The sequence below is a fragment of the Aythya ferina genome (genome assembly GCF_964211825.1).
Source record: "Aythya ferina genome assembly, chromosome: 1".
Classification (NCBI taxonomy): domain Eukaryota; kingdom Metazoa; phylum Chordata; class Aves; order Anseriformes; family Anatidae; genus Aythya; species Aythya ferina.
Genome location: NC_140296.1, coordinates 200,927,586 through 200,951,995, shown reverse-complemented (window position 1 = coordinate 200,951,995; position 24,410 = coordinate 200,927,586). Strand labels below are relative to the sequence as shown.

Genomic DNA, 24,410 nt, shown 5'->3' with positions numbered 1-24,410 from the left:
CCTTGGATTTAAGGTCTTGAAATCTTCCAACAACAGGGATTCAAGTGCTCTTCTGGGTAGTCTGTCCAACATTCCTGGTGAAAAAAATCTTTAACTTTGAGGCTCCAGTCTGAGCCTCAAAGCATCACTTTTCAAACGTTGTCCCATTGCACTATGTGACATTACTAAGAAAACTTCAGCTCCAGCATCTCTGTATGCCTCTTCAAGCAGTCACAGGTTGCACTTAGATCACACTAGGCTCCTCTGTGCCAGACTAAACAAGTCCAGCTTCCTCAGCTCTCCTTGTAGGTCACGTTCTCTAGATAATTGACTCTGGTGGATGAGTTCCAGTTTCTCAACATCCCTTTTGCACTGGCTGTGCCAAAAGAGTACTATGGTCCAAATATGGCCTCACCGGTGCTGAGCAGAGGGGAATAAAATATTCCTTCCATCTGCTGGCCACTTTGAGCCAGTTGCTATTGCTTGCCATGCATTTTGTCTTATTTGTGATGAGAGTGCACTGCTGGCTCATACTCAGCTGGGCATCCACGATAAGCTGGGTTTCAGCAGGCTGCTGCTCTGCCTGGCAGTTCCTAGCTGGCTCTGGTGCTTGGTGTCGCTCTTCCCTGGGTGCAATCCTTCTCATGGCCTTTCTGGATTGAAGACAAGCCACTCAGTATGTCACCTGTTTCCCCAGCTCAGGATCACCTGCAAATTTGCTGAGGGTGTGTTAGTGATGGGGGAGTATGAATCAATAGGGACATCACTCAGGTGTGTTTACTCCTTAGTGCGTGGTTCCCTGCTGGTGCACGTGTCAGTTTGTTTCTCAGTTCTCTGCAGTGAGTGACTTACCCAGTAAAGTTCTGGGATGGTTCTTTCCAGGGGCTGATCATTCCTCCAAGCCAGCATGGATGAGTCTACAGCAGCTTTGGCTGCCTCTGCCCTTCCCACTGCCCTGATGCTGACCCTGTAAGCCTTGCCCAGCACTCCTGAGCATCCCCAGCATCAGGCTAAAAAACGTCCTCTGGCAGGCCTGCCTGTTTCTCCAGGCGCTTTAAACTGAAACACTGCCACAACGGAAAGTCAGCAATTTGGGGTTTGGGCCACAAAGTTGCCAAACGGAGCTAGAGGAAACCCAGGTGAAGTGCTATACAATGTAGCTGTAGCCAGTCTGCTTCAGGATGACCTAAGCATGAGGATCTTGTTGCAAAGGGCATTTCTGGTAGCATCTCCCTGCTTCTGGAAGAGGTCTCATAGTTCAGCCAATCTGCCTCCCATAGAGCAGCAACGGGCTGTACTCCTACCAGCTGCGCTGCTGGGATCTGTGGGTTGAATGACACTTTGCTTCCTAAGAGTGAAATTCTGTTTGTCCTTACACTAGGGAGCCACACCTGGCTAGTTTGGTTACCAAAGATACCTCTTTTCTAACTGACCTACACATTTTTATTCAAACTGCTGATATAAACATGCATCACTTCTGTGTATACACCCCCACAAAGCACTTCTCTCTGCTGTCCCCAGTGGATGGTCAGGATGAAAAGAAAGCAATTTCCAATCCTGCTGCTATTTTTAATTTGAGAAACATAAACTTCAATTCACTGTTACAAATAGTTCATTTCCATGGGAATATGAAAAATGCAGATTGTTGGGAACAGTCATTTTAAAAATATAAAATTCCATTGTAATCACTAAGAAAGTTGAATATGTTTTATATAAACTCCCAGTTTATATTGGTAAGAAAACGTTATGAACAGTTGTCCTGGTGTCAGCACCCTGGTGTGGTGCTTATCTGCCTGCCGCAATAAACCACAACAGTTAAGAGACAGAAGGGTTAAATCTGGAGCCCAGTAACCTTCATCATGTCCTTTTCAATACAGTAAGATGTTGCACTTAGACTGTGCTCCCCCATGCTGCTCTAAAAGCATTAGGAAAGAGTAAATTGTTTTTAAAAATATTTATATTTAATGGCTACCTTGCAACTACTCAGCAAATCTCTACTGGCTCTTTTGTTCCAGGCTTTTAGGAATAAGTACATTATCTGATTTTTGCAGAACAGTGCTCTTTTCAACTAAATGCAGTAATAAAATGGTTTCACTGGCCATCTTAAAACATGAATGACAGTTTAGATGAGCACATTCTTTCAGATATTTAGAAATTCTCCTGCAATCGATTGCCATCCACAAAAGGCAGGGTTTTTGTTACCGTTAATTGACAGTTACAAGTTTTGAGGAAAATTTCTGCATTTTAAAAGAATAATTACTTTATTTGAAATATTTTTTACTGAAATGGAATTGAATCTGGTCTTGTTATTCCTGTGCATTGATTTGTTGGATTTGAATGGCCACATGAGACTCTAGTGTTACAAAGGCATGTAGGTATCCTTAGTGTTATTCGAAGTGAGCAGTGCTCTGTGAAGTTAAGAACAGGCATGCTTTAACGAGACAAAATGGTGATGGGAGAGAAGTTAACTATCAGAAATGGTGGACTGGTTGTTTAGAGGATACGCAGAGGGTAGCAGTGTTACCTTATTTTCCATGTAAAAAAAACAAACAATGCCTCAAGTTCCTCCACGAGTCAAATCCATGGACGTTCAGGAAGCACAGAGCTGTAGATGGCTGAGGTCAGGTCCTTAAGAACACCGCTTTTGTAGGGTCGTGGTCTTTTCCAGTCTAATTCACTGGCATATTATGAGATACAAAAAACGGTTGTGTTGTATCTTCCTGACCTTTAAGGGAAAAATATTTATTAGTGCATTTTAACTCAGCTTCCACAGTATTTGTTTGTACTATTTTGTGCAATAAAGTAATTATGTAATTAGCGATCATCAGTTCCAAAAATGGCAGGAATATTTCCCTCTTGCTTGAACTGCTAGACAGAGAAGAGCTTCAGAAGGCTTTAGAATATTCCTGCACTGGCCCCTATGGATTGACAAAGCAACATCATTTTTCATTTCTGACTTGTAATTTTTTTTTTTCCCACATCTGCCTTTACTGTTTAATTTAACAGATTTACAGGCCAGTCCTGGGAAACAGAACGGTTCCAGAATTGTTAATTATGTTCCATAGCCAAGAAACAACAAACCAAATGATAGATTGGGAGCCTTACCACTGTGGCTATCTGCTGCCTGAGGGAGAGTCTGTCCTAAAATAGCAAGGAGTCTAGCCCTTGTCACCCACTCTTTTTTATTAAAGAGTCTGCTCTGCAGCGGTCTGCCAGGTAATTAGCCTAGTTTCAAGTGACCCTAATAGCATGTGGCATGCACTCAGGCTTCTCTGTAAACTAAGTATGCCTCCATCTGCGCAGAGCCGCTGGGATGCAGCTCATCCCTGCAAATGACAGAAAGGTACAGGTTTTCTGGGAGCAGCTAGTATGGAAATGTAGAGTAAATGCAAGCAAGGAATTGCCTGGATGAATGTAATGAACCATCCAGACACTGACCTCAAAGTGTCAGTGAAGCAGAGGCCTTATAAAGAGTCCTTTCAGTCTTTAGGTGGAAATTTTAGAAAAGATTCACAGGCAAAATCTGGAGGATGCGATCCCCTCATGAACAAGATGGACAAGCCAGGGTGCAGAGATAGGTAGAATAAACACAGCACAGGGTTGTTCCTAATTCATGGACTAGTCAATATTGTCCCTCATCACCTCATTTTGGGGATGTATGCTGAAGATGCAGTTGGACAGAGGACTCAGGAGTTGGACAAGGTGTTTATGACTTTCATGTTCAACAGAGCCAAAGAACAGAATGGGAGACGGTCTCATTTGGGCATTTTGTATGAGCTTCACATGGTTTTCTCAAGGCAGCCCAGCCTGGAATTCAACTGACTGAGAATTGGTTTGGTGTTGGTTTGAAGAAACCTTCTGTTTCTGTGGAGGAGAGAGCTTGAGAACGTGTACTACAACGGCACGAAAACCTGGATGACTGACTCATTGGCAAAAGCTGGGATCATAATTTTTGTGGTCCAGCTCATGATTTCTGAGCATTTGGATGGCAACACCGTGTCCTGTACAGAATTGCCTGTGGGTAATTCCTGTATGGTGATTCCCATATTCCAGATGGGGAAATTGAGGCCAAACCTGCTCTGTTTGAGGTCCCACAGTAAGCCAGGGGCACTGTAACAATGGCATCCAGAATGTGAACAGCTGCTCCTTGTACTTCTTCAGCAACAAAGGTTTCAGTAAAATCAGCAGAAATGCAGGACGGTCACGTGCCCTGAAAAGCCTGCAAAGGCTTCTGAACAGGAATTATGAGCTACTGTATCAAAGGCCCTATGCTTGACATTTATTGGCTTTTTGATGAATGTTGGGGTAATTTTACTGTCAACAGTTTCTCATTAGGAGCCTGGCAGTGTTCTTTCTGACCATTATCTTGCTCAATATCACATCGGGTTGCTACAAAGAGCAGAGATTTTATGTAAAACCCATCTATCTCTGTAGCTGCAAAATGTTTTAATAATTCTACATTAAAATAATTTCATGGAAATGCTGGCTGCCTCCTCTAAGCAATAAGGGCAATAGACAAATGGTTAGATTTCCATGAAGACCTCAAGCCACAGGACAAAACTCATACTGCAATGAGTAGGATTCATTTGTCTTGATTTGAATGGCATTGCACCTCGATCATACTAATTCTGAATTTAGCCACAGAGTAATGCGTCCCCATCCTGTTTTACACATTTTTGAAGGAGACTCACAAAGGGCACAAAGGCATTAGAGCTCTCCACTGGCCTACTGTTTCCCGGCTGTTTGCTGACAGTATTAGTTTTTTTTTGTTTGTTTTGTTTTGAGTTTTTTTTTTTTTTTTTCCTTTTGGTCAATCCTATAGCTTTCATAAAAAGAAAACTGTAGAACTGTACCCCTAATACCACAGCGTATTTAAAAAGGGGACAATCATCCATGAACCAACTGTAATAATTTTCACTCTATGACTTTTAAAACGTGAATACGACTATTAAATATTTGGATTCTGAAGTCAGGATAATGGGAGCATCACAAGGCTACTGTGTTTTTTTATTGATTATGGTTGTGAAAGAGAAAAAATGGAAACCAAAACCAGATGATGAAGTAGCAAATTGAATATCTACTACTAACATTTAAGCCAGCTTTATGGGTTTTGGAATCCTGATTCACGACTGTTGTGCAGGCCAGCAACTGACACCTGGATATTTTAACATAGTTTTGTTGTAGCTATTTAGTAAAAGGGAGCCTACCTTTTCCCCCTTAGGTAGGACAGAGTTTTCAGGCTGTCTAGACTGCAGCTTGCAATGCCCTGAAGTTATCTGAAAATAAGAAACATTCCTGTAGCCTAGGTTAAATCGTAACCACAAGTTTTAAACTAACTTCCACAGCAGTGCAAGTTAACCTGTTGGACCTTGGTAGGTATTGATCTCTTTGCCAATTCTGCTGAAGGAAAGTCACCTCTGGAAAAGGCAGGACAGGTATGGATGGCAACACCTCAGACTATCTGCAGCTTGGCTCATTAGAGCAGTATGTCAGTGGGGTCTGATGTAATGGGTCATGTTTAAGAGAACAGAAGCTCCAGCCATCGTCTGCTTTCTGAAGGAGTTTTTAAGGACAAATTAACTGCAACAGGAGACATTCGGGCTGCCTCAGCTGCTGATTACTGAGGAGGCATTAGGGTCTTCCAAAGTGGCACTCAGGTTTTGTTCCAAACCTGTCCTTCTATAAACAATTACAGCAGATGAAATCATTTTTGGAAAGATGAGTGTTTTCTTTGTCAACTCTCCCCCATCAAGGATAATGTGCTATATACCTACTCCGGTCTTCTCCACTTCCTGGCCCAAAATCACTCTCCATATGGACATTGAATGATACTTCTGTAAAGAAGCAATGAAGAAATTGGTAAGAGATATAAAGAACATGGGGGAAAGGAGAAAGAAACTGAATACATGAAATCATTCTCCTAATGTGGCCTTCAGTCTAAATATGAGTGTTTTGATTCAATTTTTTTATGACATTAAAAAATTATCATCTATTGTTTAAGGGAGTCAAGCCTATAACAAAAGTCTATTCTGAGTGTTAGGATACAGTATAAACAATCATGGCCAATATTTATGGGTTAGTCTCCCTTCCTTCTCAAGACCTCACTAGATGAGATTAAAAATATTTTAAAATGAGTGTGCTTTTTCTTGCTTTTTTGGTTTTGAGTCCTTAGTGCAAAGTCAAAACAATTTTTCCTTTTTTTCCCTCCCCCTTTAGCTGGATAACTTTTTTAATGAATGCCAAGACTCTTATATAAGTACACAAATCTGGAAAGCTTTACAAAATACCACATGTCGCAGTTTAACAACTGGTGACAATGCCATAAATACTGGAGTGGGGGAGTGGTTTTAACGGAAACTCTGTAAAAAAAAAAAAAAAAAGAAAGGCATAACAGATGACAGAGCAGAGTTATGAGAGAATTTGGTTCTCTGAAAGAAGGCCATGCAGGAGAAATGCTGAGGGGCAGGGAAACGACTCTGGATTTCTACACCAGAGTTTACTCAACTGGATGGATATGGTTGGTAAAAAACAATTTTACCAACTGGACTATATTCACAACTGGACTGTATTCACAACACAGGCTCAGGGCATTGGGATGTACTGCAAATGCATGATCATCTGCACAGCAAGGTACTCACCACATACATCCTCCCCATTCTCTCCCATCTAGCACCAGCAGACTTTTCCAAGCTTCATCATGGATTTTTCCTAGTGTGGAGAGTGCACAGTGCAAAACATAATGGCATTAATACATTAGGCTGTGTTAATGACCAGGTGAATTCATCACCTTCACTTCCTGGTGAGCACTCTCTGCCACTTACCCTGCAGTTTGCCTCCACAGTACCTTTCTTTTCCTGTCTCCACTTCCCATTCCCCGAGGTTTTTCTTCCTATCATGTTTTCCCTAGCCCCTACAATTCTTTTTGTACAATCATCCTTCCATTTGAACAGGTGGATCTTGCTACATTTCCCATTCAGTACTGCTTGTAAAGATTTTTTACTGAGTGTCTGTGCTATTTCCATATTATAACACTTAACCAATGCAGAGGACTGGAAAACTAACCTAATTTACCCCTTTTTCGATGGAACCAGCAAGAATATCCAATCAAGGACAATCAGCCCCTTGTTCGTTGGCCCAATGTTACTATTAATTATTGTTACTATTATTATTATTATCATTGCTATTATTATTGCTATAACCTATTGTAACACCACTACAGTTCAGAAACTGAAATTTTAATGTCTCCTCTCCATATTTGGGCTTGGAAACTGTGGTCTTAATTGCTGAAATTAGAAGCCTCTCCAGTGTGAGTTAGGGAATAGCATTTGCCTGGCAGCAAGAGTAGACTTATCCTCTAATGTAGACCGTAAAAACAAATAAACAACGTATTTAGTGTGGTAAAATGGAAGTTGTGGAAGATAACAGTCCTCTTTGTGTGCTGTCTGTGGGAAGCTGTATGCTTTTAGTGGTTTTTCATGTCAGCATTTATTCAGAGTAGACAGTCTAGTAATATTTCAATGGAAAGCCAGAAACCTGTCTGATGTGCTTGATGGCTGAAATACAGCACCAATTTATTCAGTTACCCACTCGTAACCACTAAAGAAGCAAAATCCAAAGAGTAAATTTACCACAGCAAAAGTCCCAGTGAACAGCTCAGTAGCAATTCATTGGCTAAAGCAATCTTTTAAAAAAGTCCAAGATCTTTCTGCCCTGTTCATCACTGTAACACTTAAATACATTTTTTACAAGCCATTTGTTAGATTATTCTGAAACATAAAGAAGAGGAAAAAATGTTTTTACAGCCCTGGACAAGAGAGAGAAAAAAAAAAAAAAAAAAAAAAAAAGATTCACTTCCTGGCTTTCTCACAAAACTCCAATGTGACCTTCAGCAAGCTAATGCCCAAGAAATGTGACTGTCTGGTCCAACCTCCTATTTATTGCTTCTTGGCCTGCTTACCTCTAACTGATACTTGCCTCAATCGCAACTTTGGTTGAGCTAAGGAAATATCTAACCTTGTAAAGAGGGAAAAAATAAAATTTAAATTAAAAAAAAAAAAAAAAAAAGGAAGAAGGAAAATTTAAAAAAAGAAAAAGAAAAAGAAAAAGAAGGAGAAGGATGCCAACAGTGTGATCCATTCTCCTTGTAGTCAGAACTTGTAGTTTATTTCTGCTTTGAATTCATCTGACAACAGCTTCCAAGCAAGGTAAGAGAGCTGCCCCTTTTCATGAGCTCAGCTAGATCTTTCAGCACCTCAGCAACTATACGTAATGGGGCTGATCATTCTTTTTTTCCTGTCCTTTTCCCGTCTTGTCTCTGTAGACTGCAAGCTCTGCAGGGGAAAATTGGTTGTCGCTATGTGTGCAGCCAGGGCCATGGCACAACTGCCCAGATTGAACTCACCTGTGATGAGGAATGAGTGCTGTGCACCCAGTTACAACACTGAGAAGCCAAATATGAAACAATTAAATAATAATTCTCTGTCCAAGAGAGGCTCCTTCAGTTTACTACAGATTCTCAGACATCTTTGCACCTTAGCAGAAAATAAAGTGCTGGCACTATATAGCAAACGGTCAGCAGAGGGCAATAACAGCTCAAATCTTGAAGCAATTCCTGGTTATTCTGTTACCAAGCTGCCAATGTGGTGTTTCTACTTGACTGCTCAAGGGGAATGAGCCCTTGGTTCAATCACGCAGCTCTCGGAGTTGTAACACGTGTGAGAAAGCGCTCCCAAAGTCATGCCAGCCACAGCTCTAAGTTCTCTTCTGTTCCACTTTCACTGCAGCCCCCATCTTTGAACCCACATCGATTATGCTGGAGGACCAATTGTGATCTGATAGTCAAGATGTGCTTCTTGAAACCAAATTCTCAGATTTTTGGAAGCAGGAGGACACCTTGTTCTGCTCTAACAAATACACACGTGAGAGATACAGATGTGATTGGGGAGCTGGACCGTTCAGCAGAGCACAGTTTCTGAAGGCCTGGCTTCTGGCTTTCTGGACAATTATTTTAGATACAAATCAAGTTCTGGAGATTGTTAGGAGGTTCTGGAGGGAACAAGAGACTTGCAAAGACCTTCCAGCAGACTGGACCTGCAAGCCAGGCAGACGAGGCAAGCAGAATGTGACCACCATACCTCAGATTTTCAGTAAGAGGTAGCAGCAATCAGAACACGGATCTCCCAGCCTGAGCTCAGCCAGCCAGCTTCTCCTTCTCACCTCTTCCACCCTGCTTACCAGGTGACCTACAGGACGTCACCTCTCCGTGACTCAACTTCCCCACCTGTAAAGGAAGTTACGGACTGGTCTGTGACACACTGGGAACAGTGAATGATAAAAAACAATCAGCTGTGTTACTCACGGCTCCGTGATGAACTACAAGGCTTGTCACACCGCCGCGCCAGTCTGCCAGGCAGGAGAGGAGAAGTGCTGAAGGAGTTAGTCCAGGTGGACTGTGCACACCGAGGCATGGCAGGAGCTGCTGAAAAGTAAAAATACTCCCTCAGGTCCTCTCCCAGCAGGAACAATATTCCAGTTGTAATGCAGATATCCTGCCGAGTTATTCCACCCCTCAGGGCTGCTGAATGCTTTGCAAGAATCTGTAATGGCAATCATTAGACTGTAGTAAATATTACAGAATAGGAACGCCAAATGTCTCTTTATCTGAGCTTCAGTTTTATGTCTGACCTCATGAAAAGCAAGAAAACATGACCAACCACACTGATAGCATTTATAATACTTGGAATTTCAGGGAACACTGCTTATCAGCATGAAATAACCAGTCCTCCCTTGATTCCCACACCGTAGGAAAAGGATGGGGAGCAATTACATTGTTCAAAGCCACCCCAGTGAGGGAAGCCTGTAACTGCTTCAAGCACAAAACAGTGAGTGTATCAGGCCATGCTGAACCTGCAGAGGAATTCAAATAAACAATATTGAATGATCAGCTGTGGAATGCAGTGAACACAGCCAGGTCAACAAGCGCACTGATAAGAGCACAGGGCGACAAGTGGGATCCAACCCAGCCTAAACCTCCAGCAGCCAGTGGCAACCGGGTAGGGGTTACGTTAGCTTTGTGCCAGGCAGCTTCTGGATAATTCTCAGCAGCAGACCAGGTGGAAGATGTAATCGAGATGCTGCTTCGTCACTGTTTTGCTGCCAAGACTCCACTCAGAGCAGAGTCATCTCTGCCAGTCGTGATTCAATGCCTTTTCCACTGGACAACCTTCAGCCCTGTCGTACAACTGTGCTTCTACCCAGCTGAGACAGAAGCGATCTGTGCCCTCTTTCGATTTCCTCCCTGCCACTTCTGAGCCTTCTCTGACTCAGCGTGGCAGCGTACGCCAGGCAGAAACCATTTCAGATTATGGCAAGCCATAACCACAGAAATTGAGCCACAGCCAGCAGTAACACTAAAAGCAAGCAATTGAAACTTTGAAAGAAAAACCCACAGCTGTTATGTAAGAGTGATAAGCAGCTATAATAACCACACCTGGCAAGATAGTATTTTAATCCAAAAAGGTGTTTGCAACCTTTTCAAAATCTTCTCTTCAAAGAAGGTAAAATCTAGTTTTTTTGTTTGTTTGTTTGTTTTTGGAAAAAGGTACTGAACATCTGATTTTAGCAGACTTTTTTCTCTCAAAAACTTTCATCTTTAAGGGTTTATACAACAGTATATGCCAACATTCCCATACAGGTTAAAAATACATTCTTTCATGTGGACAGAGAGTCCCTGTTAACGTGGTAGTTGCACAGAGGATACAAAAATAGCTGCTAGCAGAAGTATATTAGGGATACGATTAAGAAATCAGGTGCTAATGAGACTGCTCAGGACTGATTCACGAAGGGCCTGTGGCTATTCCATGCCAGCCCTTCCAGGAGGTGTCTCTCTCAGGCATGAGTCAGTGCCTTGCCTCTGTGCAGCTCCTTCTGTAGGAAACTCCCTGCAGAAGAGCTGGCAGGTACATCCTTAAAGGCAAAGCAATGTAAAAAGGGGCTTCCTATGCCTTACCTCTTCCAGCTGCACGAACAGACTACAGGGGCAGCTTGAAGAGAGCGCAAATAAAAGCAGGATGGGGAGGCTGTGGATGCTGGCACAGGCAGGAACCGGTCAGCACTGCAAAGGTACAAAAGATGGCTGTAAGCCAGTTTGGGTCCTGCTGGTCCTTGAATTGATGTTAGCTCTGACGCTCTTGTGCTCTTGAACATTCACGCCTGGAGGACAGATTCTTTACTGCCTGAATTAAAATCCTGCCCTCGGCAAGGTTAATGACTATAATTTATTAAAAGGCGTGGAATAGTTTGTTAAATGATGTTGAAAAGAGAAGATTCGTGAAAACAAGTTACAAAGCGTCCAGACAAACAAAAGGTTTGCACTGTACTTCTCTTTAAATTGAACCAGTCGCTAGAAGTCATGCACTTGTCACCCCTTTTGGGCCAAGAGCAGTGTGTAAGCTATACCCACGTGTATCTACCATGTGCATGCATGTGCCCTGCACCACACTGCTTGTTGATGCTCCCAGGGACGCTGCACGGTGGCTTCCTTCCTGTCATCTGTGGATTTCACAACGGCACATACAGCAGAGTCTGCGTGGAAAGCAACAAGAGAACAACTTGTAATTTGCCCCTTCCATTGCTATTTTCCCCTAGAAATGTGATTTCAGTGAAGAAGCGTTCTTCCTTGTGAGAACTAGCAAAATATTCACAGACACGACCTCCCAAAAGTCAGAAGTGGCAGGAGAAGGGATTCATGCACAGGTGACCTCACCTGTTCTGTGTATTAATCTTATTCACAAAACACTTTTTTAGCTATTAAAGAAAAATTCTATATTAAAGACTGGTAATGAGCATTTGCAAGAGACCCTGCATTGCTGGATTACAAGAAAGCTTCAGAATTCAAATGTTTTTCTCCTGTTCCCAGAGTCACATTCTCTCAGTAGTCTATTGCAAATAGACTCCTGGTATCTGGTGTTTGGCCGAAAATGGAATCCAACCCCAGAGCTAAGGGTCTAAGCTCCTTCTGCAGTTCATAAAGAGAAATAAATGCTTCAAAAGAGTGATCTAAAACACCTGAAGTGTTGGGAGGTGCCTAGCAGTAGGGAAATGAAGTCTTTGCTGACCTTGGGAGCTGGAGCATAGGGATATCTTCAAGAGCAGAACTGTGCTACTGCTTTTCTTTTAAAACACATAAAAGAGTTTAAAATACACTTTTAAAAATGTTATTTTGTGTTTATTTATGGTGACTGATACAGGCCTGAATATTGCAACCATCTTGATATGCCTACCTGTGATTTTTTTTTGATCAGAAATGTCTCTCCCATTCCAGTGTTAGAGGTTCAAGTCCCAGCAGTGTCTTGACCTTAAGAACTGAGCTGCTAGGCATGATCAGTTCTTAATGGTAAAACCACTGCTTCCATCTGTCCTTGCACAGCAACAAGGGCAAAAGGAAAGGAGAAGAAGGAAAAAAAAAAAAAAAAAAAAAAAAAAGTAAGAATTATGCTTTCCTTCCTCGCTTTTAAGGGTGAGATTTCCCTTTTATGGGGAGATCTCTCAGGTTATTTACTATCAGAGCCAGATATCTTTAATGGTACCTTCTTTTACCAAGAGAACAAATTATTCTGTAAAAAAGCCAGTTCTTTGCTTCTTGCCACTGCCAGCTGCATGCAACTTCCAAATTACAAAGCACTCACTTAGATGAAGTGAATACTTCATTAAACAATTAAGCAATAAGGCAGAACAAAGGCTGTGGTTTCCAGGCCTTGTTCTGTAATTGTATCCTGCAGCATTAGGAGAACCAATGCTTGAGCAGAGGGTTGTGTTTTAGGCTAGGATTATCCCCTAATAGCCTTGTCCCAAGGTGTTAGAGGACTGCCACGATGGGGAATTTTTTTTTAATCCATTGATGGTGATGTAAAACACACGATTTGTCCTTGAAGGTCTAGGGATGAGGATTTCCATCCCTCTTTCTTCCTTTCATCTTACTGTAACGTATTGATTACAAGCTTTTATCTGTGCTCTCACTTTCTGACCCACAAAGGTTATCCACCAGCCTGATTTCTGTGAAGGTGCAGTGTGTTGAAACCCCGTTCAGAAGGAAATAACACCACGTACCCCTGAACACATTTTGGGCACTTTGAGCCTGAGTTACACCGAGGAGGGAAAACCTGCAAGCCATGATGTTGAACAAGGTGAAGTTTGTGCTGACACTTTCTGTTCACCTCAGACAGAATGTGCAACCAGCGAACTTTCAGATCAAACAGACAGGCACCTACAGAGATAAGGCAGATGCAGGTTTAGTTGGCTGATAAGTAGAGATTGTTTGGATTGCAGAAGAAATTTAAATGTCTAAAGTCCACTTACATTCCGCTACAGAGATTTAAACCCTTTTCTTGATCTAGTAAAGGCCCAATTCAGCTCCTAATGAAATTACCAGGATTTGCTCCCCTGACTTTGAAGTCAACTCTGGGGAGAGCCCACAGCCCTACCAAAAAAAACAGTCAGAATCCCTTTCCAGAACAGTCAGAGAACATCCCAGATAACAATGACAAGCACTTCTCTCAAACACGAGGAATCCCTCCGTGCTGCCCTTCTCCACAAATCATTCAGTTCTGCTGAAACAGAAAATACAGCTCAAGTGCAAAGCACAGCTCACCGTGCCACAGGACACTCTGTCCTTGGGAACTGGAATTAAGATCATCCAGACTTGTGTTATGGGCCAATGGAGGGCCATTAGAAGAATTAACTTGCAGTCCGAACAGGAATCTAAAAAAAAAATAAATAAATATAGATTTTTTTTTTCTGAGTGTATGTATTTTATGCTCTTTTAGAATAAATCATTCTATGTATTTCTTTGATTTTATTTGCATTCCTCCCCTTTGGAAATAACATGATTAATATTAAGCTCAGGTCAGTGGCATATTCTTCCATTCCCCAATGTAAGTCACATCCATTTCAGATCTGCTGATTCTGGAAAATATCTAGCTGTCTGTCCTCATTGGGAGGTATGGGAGAACAAACTACCAGAAAATGTCAGAAAACAGATTTTTTTAAATATCAGAAATCAAAGAACAGCTGTCAGGTTGTTCTACAGCATGAATGCAATAGAAGCCTATAGGAAAGGGAAGAATTTGCTCAAAGACCAGGATCTGCTGAAGGGAAGGATTAACAACTACACCAATAAAGGATTTAAGTGCCTAAATTGAAGTTTAAGTGCAACCACGGTACTGAACTCCCAAAATACCCCCAGCTCCCCTTTCTCTCCCCTCCCACTGAACTACAAACAAACCCCAAGAATGGCACAGCTCCCTGGGGAGCTCCTTCCTCCGTCGACTTCTCCTCATACCTGCAAATCTCGTCTCACCAGTGTGATGCACCAACATCAAAAGGAAGCTAAGGAAAGAAATTAAGTGCAACTTACTAGACAACTTACTAGTGTGCCTATCAGATCAGGCTCAATGTATCTGGAGCCAGCAGCATGGAAGAGGGACAAGAAGGGAATGGCTTGATGGAGCCAGAAGGCAGCATGGGGAGCTCTGGAGAAAAACAGTGGGTTAAGAAGCAGTGGTGGAGTGGGGGTGACATGGAAGAGGCAGAAGGAATGGCCTGTGGACGCTCTCAATGCCTCCAGTTCTGCTTCTGTGCAGGTACAGAATGGCACTGGCCACTGCAGCTTCAGGGTTTTTTCCCAGTTAAGCTAGAGCATCCCTCAAAAATCAGGTATTCTTCTGGCTTACTCCCAGAAGAATGCCTTTAACTGCTAAAGGCATTCCTAGAGAACACCTAATAAATGCTGACTGCCTCTGCTCTCCCAGATCCTATCTTGGCCATTTTTACAGCTAGTGATGGTATCTCAGATCCTTGTCTAGGAAGCATCAGGCTAAGAGGCTCAGTTGTCCCTGAACCTTCAGACCATTCAAACTCATCTCTCACTTTACACACACATACCCCGATCACCTGGGGAAGGAACGGGAGTTGCTCTCTGCAGCTCAGAGAAGGATGGGACTTCAGACTTTCCATCTTTTGAGAAAGTTCATGCTTTTTCGTCCTTTTGCACCCTGGATCAACATTTCTGGAGTTCCGTATCCCAATCCCCATGGCAGAGGATCTGGTTTCAGAGGTTGCTGTTTGTCTCCCTAAACCTGAAGGATTTTTGTCCAATGATGCTCTAAACCAAATGCAAAATTATATATATTTTTTTAATGATTCCCCACCTACCCAAATAAAAAATAAAATAAAATTTTAATCTGGATCACTACCCAGACCTGACCACAAAAGTGCACAAAAGCCACTGAGCTGGCACAACTGAGGCAGCAGTGACATCTGGGCTGGGATGTCAGTCTGCTGCTGATTCACAGACAAATCCCCAAATTTACCACTGTAAATTTATCTTGCTGTTTGGATTCCATCCTGGCAGCTAGGCACTGAAAAAGAAAGTGTGCTGGGGCACCAAATCCGGGCACTAGCCAGGAATGCCTTGCCGAAATCAAGGACATGGCCAATCATTAGGAAAAGTTGTATAAAAGAGTTGTGAAGCTTATCTCCTGTGGGATCAGTGATTGTAAACATGAGTAATAAGGAATGCTAACTAGATGGTATTTGTATTGTTACTTTGTATGATAAGCCACTATCTTGTCCTGAGATTTCTAATTGCCAATCTGTACAAATAATAAACCACAATACCACAGTTACCACAAACAGAAACTCAACTGCAATGACCATAAAAGTAACTCAAACTTTACTTCAGCTAAACCTGGTTTATTTAATAGTTATATCCCACTACATATCTATTCCCTATTTCTGTTTCGTGTTGCCTTGCAGTCAAAATTTAAATTACCAGCTTTCTAAAGCAGGGATGTTTTTGACTTTATATCCCATGCTTAGCATAATGGAGCCCTGAATTTTAACTGTGGAGCTTCCTAAGCCTACATAAATTCAAATAAATAACAAATAGTTTTTCACCTTTTTACATTTTCTTTCTGACTGCTCAGTCCTGCTCTTTAAATCCAGGTCATTTGTAGAGGAAAACAAAGACCCAAGATTAAAACTATTTGTGAAGAAAATCCAAAACAGGTGAATAAGATCCTCTTTGACCACAGTTCCTTAGTTCAGTGTGTCCAGTCTCAGCTATTTGCAGTAATAAACATAACAAAGCACATTCTGTGTGAGAAAAAAAAAAAAAAAAAAAAAAGCCAAACTTGAATTTTGATCCATAACACAAGGAAAAGGAGCTCAATTGCCAAGAGGAGTTTTGCAAACATTAGCTTGATCCAGTGGCTCTGGTTCTGGCAACATTTCCAGACGGGCTGTCAAATGGGCTTCTCATACATAGGATTGTCCTGACACTGGCAGTTGGGTGCTGTGCTGTTGATGCTGGAGTAAGATATAATTTAGAAATGCACATAAAATACTGTCTTGCTTTATTAAGTAGCAACCAGAAATGTCAGTATCACATGCTAATTAATGATTAATGTTTGAGGAAGGAGATGCATACTTGACATATCTTTAAACTGGTATAACAAGTTTCCGTACTGCAGAGGAGGGAAGTTCTCCATAATACACAGTAATAGGCTGTGTACTTGGAACTGTGCACAATAAATTTCCCCACCTTCAGGACAGAATGTGTCAACACACAGCTGCTCCCCAGAATAAAGTTAGTTCCAGGATTAGTAGTCAATAACACTGAAGAACGAGGAAAGAAGAAAAAACATACAAACGATGATCAAAAGGACAAAAAAGTCTTTCGGACACACCTGGGGTAGAAAAATGTAGACAGAGCACATTTTTAATGTGAGGCTAGACCTGCTATCAAAAGGTGCTGAGGGTAAATCAAGAAATAGAGAAAATAACATTGTGGAACTGGCAAAGCTCTGGGACTCGGTGATCATCCTCAAGGTGATCTCCTACTCAGCAAAGAGAGCTTTAGCTCTTTAGCAGGGAGAGTTAGCATGTACTTACACATAATGCTGTCAGAATAACACACTGACGTTATCTAACATCCCACACTGATGAATAGTAAAGCACTTTGCATCTGTTCATTGATGTTCCCACACAGGAAATCAGTAAAGTACATGCTTGCATTTAAGTACATTGTCCAATTAAATGCGTTTCCCAAAGATGTTTTCGTTAACCAGGGTCTACATGCTATATGGAGTAGACACAACTCCCACATCACTCCTTTACAAAATGAAGCACTTTCCTCCCCTGTCATGTTGTGTAACAAATGTTGCAGGGGATAGTCATAGCCTATGATCCCATACCAAGTCATTGGCAGAATCAATAAAAAATAGAGCTGGGATTCATCTAACCTAACATTAGCAAGCTATAAAGTAGTCCTCCGGTCAAGAAGGACAGGTAGGACTTTGGTCAAGCTTTGCCATTACTCTGTCCACTGGAGATGTTTCCTCACAATGTGGTTTGTCCAGCCTGTCGTAGACCACTGGAGACACACCATCTCTCTTGACTGTAGAAAGAACAGTTTAGATTAGAGATGCCAACTTTAACTTAACCAAAATTATGTAAGGGGAATCTCTTTCTGGGATCCCAACCACCTGCTGTTCTCCCAGACACCACTCCTGTGGCCCTGGATGACGCTCAATACAGAGCTGCAGACTGGCCATGGTGCCACCATTTCCCAACCCGCACTGCCCTAAATCACACAGCTCCCCCTTTCCACTTCTGTCACACCACTTATTTTGGTTAGGGTCACCTCTTTTTGAAACACTTCCTTCTTCCGTACTTCAAAGGACTTTTGGCTCTAGAAATAATTCTGCCACCACAGCATGAGCAAGAAATAATGATTTCTGCAAGAGCTGTTCAAAGTCCCCTCCTGATAGTGGCTTGAATTTTTTACAATGGTGTGGAATGTGAATCGAATTGTTAATCTGATGGCTGTCGTGGCCTTGCACAAATGACTACCTTCTATAAATAAATTCCTGCCAGCATGATGATATATTAGTAATAAGAGTACAGATAGAGCGTGTGTGTAATGGAGCTGTTATGGGTGGCACCATGTAACGAGGCACACAAAACCCTTACCTCATTCAGGACAGAGGCTCAGGAAAGGAGTATGCAGCCAGGTGAGGAGGCAGGGGGTCAGGCTAGTAACTTTTGGCTGTTTTCACCTCTTTTTCCCTTAACATTCCCCTGTAGTTCAGTGGAGAGACAGCCCCACAGACACGAAGCCACTGCGAACTGAGCTCCTTCCCCACTTCCCCCACAACCTCCAGTGCTGAATGAAAAGTAGTTGGGAGACCCCCAGAACCCTCCAGAGAACATAAAACAGCCCTCACAGCCCCGAGTGCTCAGTCTGGGCAGAAATTTACCTCAGGATTTCCAGGAGAAGCGGGCACCCCTACCCCCACCCCACAGCGGGCCCTCATGGCGGCCCCACGGCGCTCCCCCCCTCGCCTCCCTCTCCGCCCTTTTCGCTCCCGGACCCCATTTCGCTGCAGCCTGCCGCACTTGGCTGTGTGGGAGGGAGGAGTATCGGCTCTATGCCCTGCCCAGCGGGCTCAGGACAAAGGCGGCTGCGTTTCTACCGCCACAGCCGTCCCGCCCGGGCTAGGCGGAGCCGTGCCCAAGCGCCGCTCCCCACCCGGGACGAGCCGCCCCTGCCCGCCCGGCGCTTTAACCGCCCGCCGTGGGTGTTGGCCGGGCGCAGTGCGCTTGAGAGCGGGGTCGGCTCCTCAGCAGAGCTCGCTTTGGGTTTTGAGGTTACTCCGGGAACCGGCTGTCCTTCGTCTGGTGTCCTTCCCGCACCCCGCTTTTGTCCCCTCGCTGCCTCAGCCAGGAGAGGCGCGGACTTCTGCCCGCAGCAGGTGAGCGCGGGGCTCCCCCTGAGGGAATCTCCTCTGCCCGTGGGGACCGGCTTTCTATCGGCTTTTTACCAGCTACCGAGGCGGATTTCTAGCGCTGTGTGGAGCTCTGGGGCTCGGGAAGCGCATGCAATGGGTTTCCTCGAGGGGTTCTCCCCTGAGGGCAGCGAGCCCGGCTTGGCTTCGCCTCTCCCCGCTCCCTTTTCCTCAGCGACCCCTTGGGGAGAAGCCCCGGGGCTCCCCTCACTCCTGTCAGCCCTCAGCCCTCGGTGGGAGCGATCCGGCGTGGGTTTTGTTACTCACTAATGGGATATTTCCCTTCTCACGTCAGCTTTTGCGGTTCCAGAAGCAGCACTCGGGACGGCGGCTGCTCCCTTGGGGTTTTGGCCCCTAAAGTTCCCTCCGGCAGGTTTGTGCGATGCTCTGAGAGCTGCCAAAACGCGGCTCTGAGCTCCTATTTGCAGCATGTGTAACATTAACAGCCGAGGAAAGAGGCTTCAGAGCCCAGGAGAGGTGTTTCTGGGCTCCACGCAGTTTTGTGCCCGAAGGAGAGGAGGAAAAACTTCTTGCCAGCCTCTTTGCTACCTGATGCAAGCCTTAGCCGAGCTGCATTAAGGGTTATTTTTCTCTCTTCTTTGCATTTTTCTTCCCCAGCCCCTTCTGGTTAAAAACAACTTGCTGCTGCATGTAAAAACAGGCAACTTCAGGAAAAAAAAAAATGTATGGGGAAAGAGTTTATAAAAGGTCTCATACTGCATTATTTGGCTTTGGATGTGTGGCATTACTGATTAAGGGTGATAGCAAGGAGCTGGTTTTTTCTTCCTCGTAGCTTCCTGACTCTCCACAATTTAATTTTACACTTGGGGGGAAAAAATAAAAACTGTTGGCTTAAACAGTAGCAGATCCTAGCTGCAAATATTTTGCCTGCCTTCTGTCAGGTGCCTGTGCCATCTGGTGATGTGTGAGATGGCTGCTGCTTCGTCAGGTTGGGATCTCAGGTAGTTCAGGCAAGGCTTAGAGTGCGTGCAAGAAACCACAGCCCTTAAAACACTCCGGATTCTGGATTTTCAGTAATCGAGGCTCTTAAGGGCATGTTTCCTGAATAGTTTTGGGTTTGGGATGGCAGCTGAAAATGGAGCTCTGTTGTGCTCGGTCCTGTATGTGGGTGTATGATGATGCCTGCTGTAAGAAGTACGCAGATGAAATAGGCAAGAAATTTGGAGGGAGGCTGTCTACTTTTTTTTTTTTTTTTTTTTTTTTTAATTGCTGGGATTTTAAACTATAAAAAATGAAGTACCATAAATGTAACAATTGTTTTCTTGTGCCCTCCCTTTTCTGAAGGGAACAGAAGGAAGACCTTCTTTCCAAACCCTAAAGCATGTCTTAAAAGCTTTTGCAATTTCTGGTATAGGCTAATAAAAAGGTATTATTTTAAGACTCTTCTGTGGGTCCTTTGACTAATGCAGCATTGCAGATGTGCTTTATTGTACAGCTACCATAGTTCAGAACAATGATTGTGGTTTTTTTTTCCTTCCTTTGCAATGAATATCCCCGTATAAGGGAAAAGCTGGTGTTGAAGCACTAAAGAAAAACATCATATCACTCATGTCTCAGAGAAACAAAGATACTAAGTATTTCTCAGAAGTGGAATAGATTTGCTTCAGAGGTGTTTTCCTCACTGAAGGTTTGCTTAGACTACTTACAGCAGTGAATAAATAAAACAAAGTTTTACGATAAAGTGCTAATAGTGTCTGAAATGGAATGAGGGAGATGCTATGTTACATCTCTTTACTTTGTGTACCTAAAACTCTTTTTCTGTCAGCCACAGTTGCTTTTCCTTGTTTATATGCATGCCTCTGAGAGAAATATTAACCCAGAGTGTCGGTGGAGGGGCTTGCTGGCTGGATGTAGTAACTGCAGCGACTTCACTCCTTAGCAGTTGACAAGTCACAAGCTGGCTGACCTTCGAAAATACTGGAGCGTGAAAATAAATGATGATACGAATGTGGCTTTCAAAGCCAGCCAGACAGGCTGTGTCAAATACTGTTACCACCTCCCTCCCCTTCCTTAATTAAAAAATAAAAGCGAGGAATTTTAATTTCCAGTGTCGCTAGCTGCTTAAAGATCTCCCTCTCAGTTAGGTATGTATTGATTATTGCTATACCAATGAACGTACAGGGTAAGAATTTACTGCTCTGGTTTGCCTCTGCTCTTTTCAGCTCAATTTGCCTTGGGCAGGCAGACCTTTATGTACTCGCAGAGGAATGAAATGTGCATTAAATTAGCTCCATTTTAAAGTAAACATCTCTGTTTTGTGCTTCAGATGGCTTCTGCCCTCTTCCCAATGCCATCACAGCAGTCACAGGCAGATGCAGGCAAGGAACTTGAAATCCCGGTGTGCGAAGTGACACAGAAGCACTGGGGCTGAAAATTATCTTGTCCTCTTAAGTGCTCTGTAAAACAGGATTTGGTTCACCCTTGCTCTGACTGTAGCAGTCGTTACAGGTGTAGCATCGCTGGGGTTAGGGCTCCATTGTGTAACAAGGCAGAAGTTGACTAATTACAGAGGAGTCTGCGCCCAAAATTGTTTATGTAGATTTCATGTTTCCAAAGTGGTGGCTCTCATGGAGAGCACCACCCTGACTTTAAGAGGGGAGACTTAAAGCGAGTAACTTTAAAAGAATCGGATGCTTTCTTTGCAGAAATTTCCATAAGAACATTTGAAGTCAGCGGAGACCTCAGGCATCACCTCAATGTGTTTAAAGCCCCAGCTAATATTGCCCTACATAGCCATGGGTATCGTATGCAGTTTTCTCACTAAGCAGATACCGATCATCAAATCTCAACCATAGGCTGCCAGTGAGAGCCTTATCCTCCCCTAAGACGTTAATCTAAAGAAAAGTAACTACCTGTCACTGACCAGTTTTATTTTTAGTTGGGGGGGGGAGGGTTGAGAGCACTTCAGGGATGTTCCTCTGGTAGCTTAACCTGCAGTGTTATATCCAAACCCATGCCAGTGGCTGCCTTACCTTTAGGCAATGGGATTCAGCTGGAGCTGCTCTTGATGCCATGCGCTGGAACAAAGCTTGCTTGCAAGGGATGAGGCTAAGATGCAGAAGAATCTGTTTTACAGTCTCCTCCCAGATAAATTCTGTCTTCAGGCTGGATGAATGTGCGTATCATTGTCAAATCTGGTAGTGATGCTCTGCTGTCTGTTTTAAAAGTGGCACGTCCCAGACAGTGGAGAGAGAATGATGAGATGATGATGATCTAGGCTTTTTCAAGAGGTTTCTTGTCTCACTTAACAAAATTTCCAAAGTATATTATTATTAAAAAAAAATAAAATAGAAAGGCTGTTCTTGAGTATTGAGAAGGACTGGGTAAGAATGAAGGACACTATTGAACCCTCTCTTTCTGCTAACTTGAGGGTTGGATTAACATAGTCAGAGGTGTCACCTAGTGCACTGAATTTCCTAAATCATATTGTGCTCAGAAAAAGTGTAATAATTGAATTATCGCTTAGGAACCAGTGAAAATGTTGGTTTGTGATCATTTTAAGCGGGCTACTACATTCAGTTTGAGATCTACTTTGGTGAACTATTTAAGTCTGTGATGAAATAGCTGGATTTGAGTTCTCTGAGTTGGTGCCTTGCCCATCTCGTTCTTTCAAAACCTCTGTACACAGGATTAATTATTTCACTGCTGGCAGCTCTCGCAGATTCTAGTGCAAGTTGTATGAATGACGTTCAGTGTGTTTCTTGAGGCTCCAGGTTCAGAAGACTGAGGGAATCTTTGTTTTTAGTCCTACAGCTAACGGATTTTGTAGCTTTGGAGGAAAGTTTGAAAGTTTGTTAGAGTGCACTGTAGAAATGCAGGAAGATTAAACCGAAATATTTGCCTCGAAGTCCCTTCAATTCTGGGAGTGTCACATGGCTGTTAGCACTGAAATTATTTGGGGGGGAGTCACACGTGTCTCAGGCTGCTGCAGTACCACGAGAGCACCCCGAGTTCCCAGTTTGTGAAGCATGTTTGAATTTATTCTCCACCTACTCTGAAAATTGTCATCAGGATTGAGATCCAAGTGTCTTTCAAAGCGCTTTTCCTCTGCCCCTTGTTTAGAGAGCCGCGCTGCCCTGTTTAGGGGTCAGCATTTCTGTTTGGCCAGCTGTGCTGTGATGACAGTCCCTCTCTAAACAAGGGCAGGAAATGTTGCTGCTGCTGTAACTCAGGTTTGGACAGCCTGGATTTTGTGCGTGCAGTTGAGGAGCATGCATCGTAGCATCTGTGCTTCTGATCTGGAGGAGAAATCTGAGTTTAACCGCGTTGGCCAATTTCAATTGACCTTGGCTCCTGAACACTAGCCTTGTTGGTTGTTACTTCAGTTTTGTTGGCTCCTTCTATGAGAAAGGCTTTTACATTTTCTGCCTGATCCTAGGGCTTTTCTGTGCCAGCACAAAGGGCTGAGCAATGCCTCAGGCCATCCCGCGTGCTCCTGGTGAGCCAACTGGCCTGGGATATGTCCCTTCTGGGCAGCACTGTCACGTAGTCTGTTCTTCCACTCAGAAAGGTTAAAATGCACTGAGTGTCACAGAAGTAGGAAATAAATAACCTCTAAAGCTCCAGAATTTGCTCTGTGTTTCAGGTAGTGAAGGAGGGCTGTTCATAAGGAGGAAATGAATCCACCGTACCGGATCAGCCAACTTTGAGCAGTCTGTAACAACAGCAGCACAATGAAAACGTGTCGTGGGCCAGTCTGTTTTGTTTACCTGTGATCTTGTACAGCTGGCTCAAAGGTATGTAGCAGGAGCACTTAATGCAGGCAAAACCTAATCAGGTTGTTAGATACCTGCTCTGGTTTTGGAAGGCCCTGACCACAAGGTGCAGGAGACGGGCTGAGTTCCTGCTCTGCTTGCCTTGTTTTATATGCCCTTCCCTCAGCATCTGGTGGCTGTTGTCAGAGGCTAATTGTGATACAAGGTCTCTGGTCTGCCCCTGTACCATTATTTTTAATAAAACCTACCCCACAGTGGCTCTCTGAATGACCTCAGAGTACTTTCAGATGTTTTTTTTTGTTTGTTTTTTTTTTAGATCCATAGCTTTCAACTCAAGCAGTGCCACTTAGTAGAAGATGACACTGCACATTGTACGCTTTGTGTGTGTGTTCATATGTCTGTGTACAGCTAGGGGATGAAACAAACCTTGAAGTTCACTGGCCAGTTTGTTTCCCTGTGAAATAACTGCTCGAACCTGGCAAAGCATGTGTGGTGCTGAGTCTAGGCTTAGGAATCTGGCTTTAGAAACTGTTCTCATGAAGTGCATTCTAGAAATTGTATGTATAATGAAGCGAGGAAAAGACTGATGCTGTGCCCTTTTAGGAACATGCGATAGCTTCCTGAAATTGTTGGCTCTATTTACTGTGAATGTATGGTGCAGGAAATAGGATGCTGCTGCCTGCTTGCTGGCTCTCAGCTCCTGGCTGATACAGCTGTTGACTTCTGGCCTCCTGGTATCTTCCATTTTTGTGGAATTGATCTTTAGCTCATTAAGGTATTTTTCAAACAGGATTATTAACAAACACTTTTTTTCAATCCCCTACTACAGAAACAATTACTTCTGACTGAA

At 43.3% G+C, this 24,410-nt stretch overlaps 1 protein-coding gene and 1 long non-coding RNA gene across 5 annotated transcripts in view; one reads left to right on the top strand and one right to left on the bottom strand.

Moving 5' to 3' along the window:
* Positions 1-1,537: 1,537 nt before the first annotated feature.
* On the bottom strand, positions 1,538-13,237 carry LOC311436152. Of its 3 annotated transcripts, XR_014692619.1 has the most exons (10): positions 13,087-13,237; positions 12,261-12,392; positions 11,451-11,562; positions 10,988-11,092; positions 9,338-9,457; positions 9,114-9,259; positions 6,618-6,687; positions 5,750-5,813; positions 5,187-5,255; positions 1,538-2,704 (listed from the first exon to the last, which is right to left on the bottom strand). It is a non-coding gene; the product is annotated as an uncharacterized lncRNA (long non-coding RNA). The 3 variants fall into 3 exon arrangements; XR_014692620.1 differs by lacking the exons at positions 12,261-12,392; positions 13,087-13,237 and having other exon boundaries at positions 5,187-5,658; positions 11,451-11,712; XR_014692621.1 differs by lacking the exons at positions 5,187-5,255; positions 12,261-12,392; positions 13,087-13,237 and having other exon boundaries at positions 11,451-11,712.
* A 5,299-nt stretch (positions 13,238-18,536) lies between these two features.
* PROSER2 (proline and serine rich 2) overlaps positions 18,537-24,410 on the top strand; it is a 31,726-nt gene continuing 25,852 nt past the window's right edge. Inside the window, exons 1-2 of one of the 2 annotated variants that reach the window (XM_084517774.1) lie at positions 18,537-18,791; positions 23,431-23,581. The gene's annotated coding sequence lies outside the window, so the exon portion shown is untranslated. The remainder of the gene's footprint in view (positions 18,792-23,430; positions 23,582-24,410) is intronic. The other variant, XM_084517773.1, reaches the window with a different exon arrangement.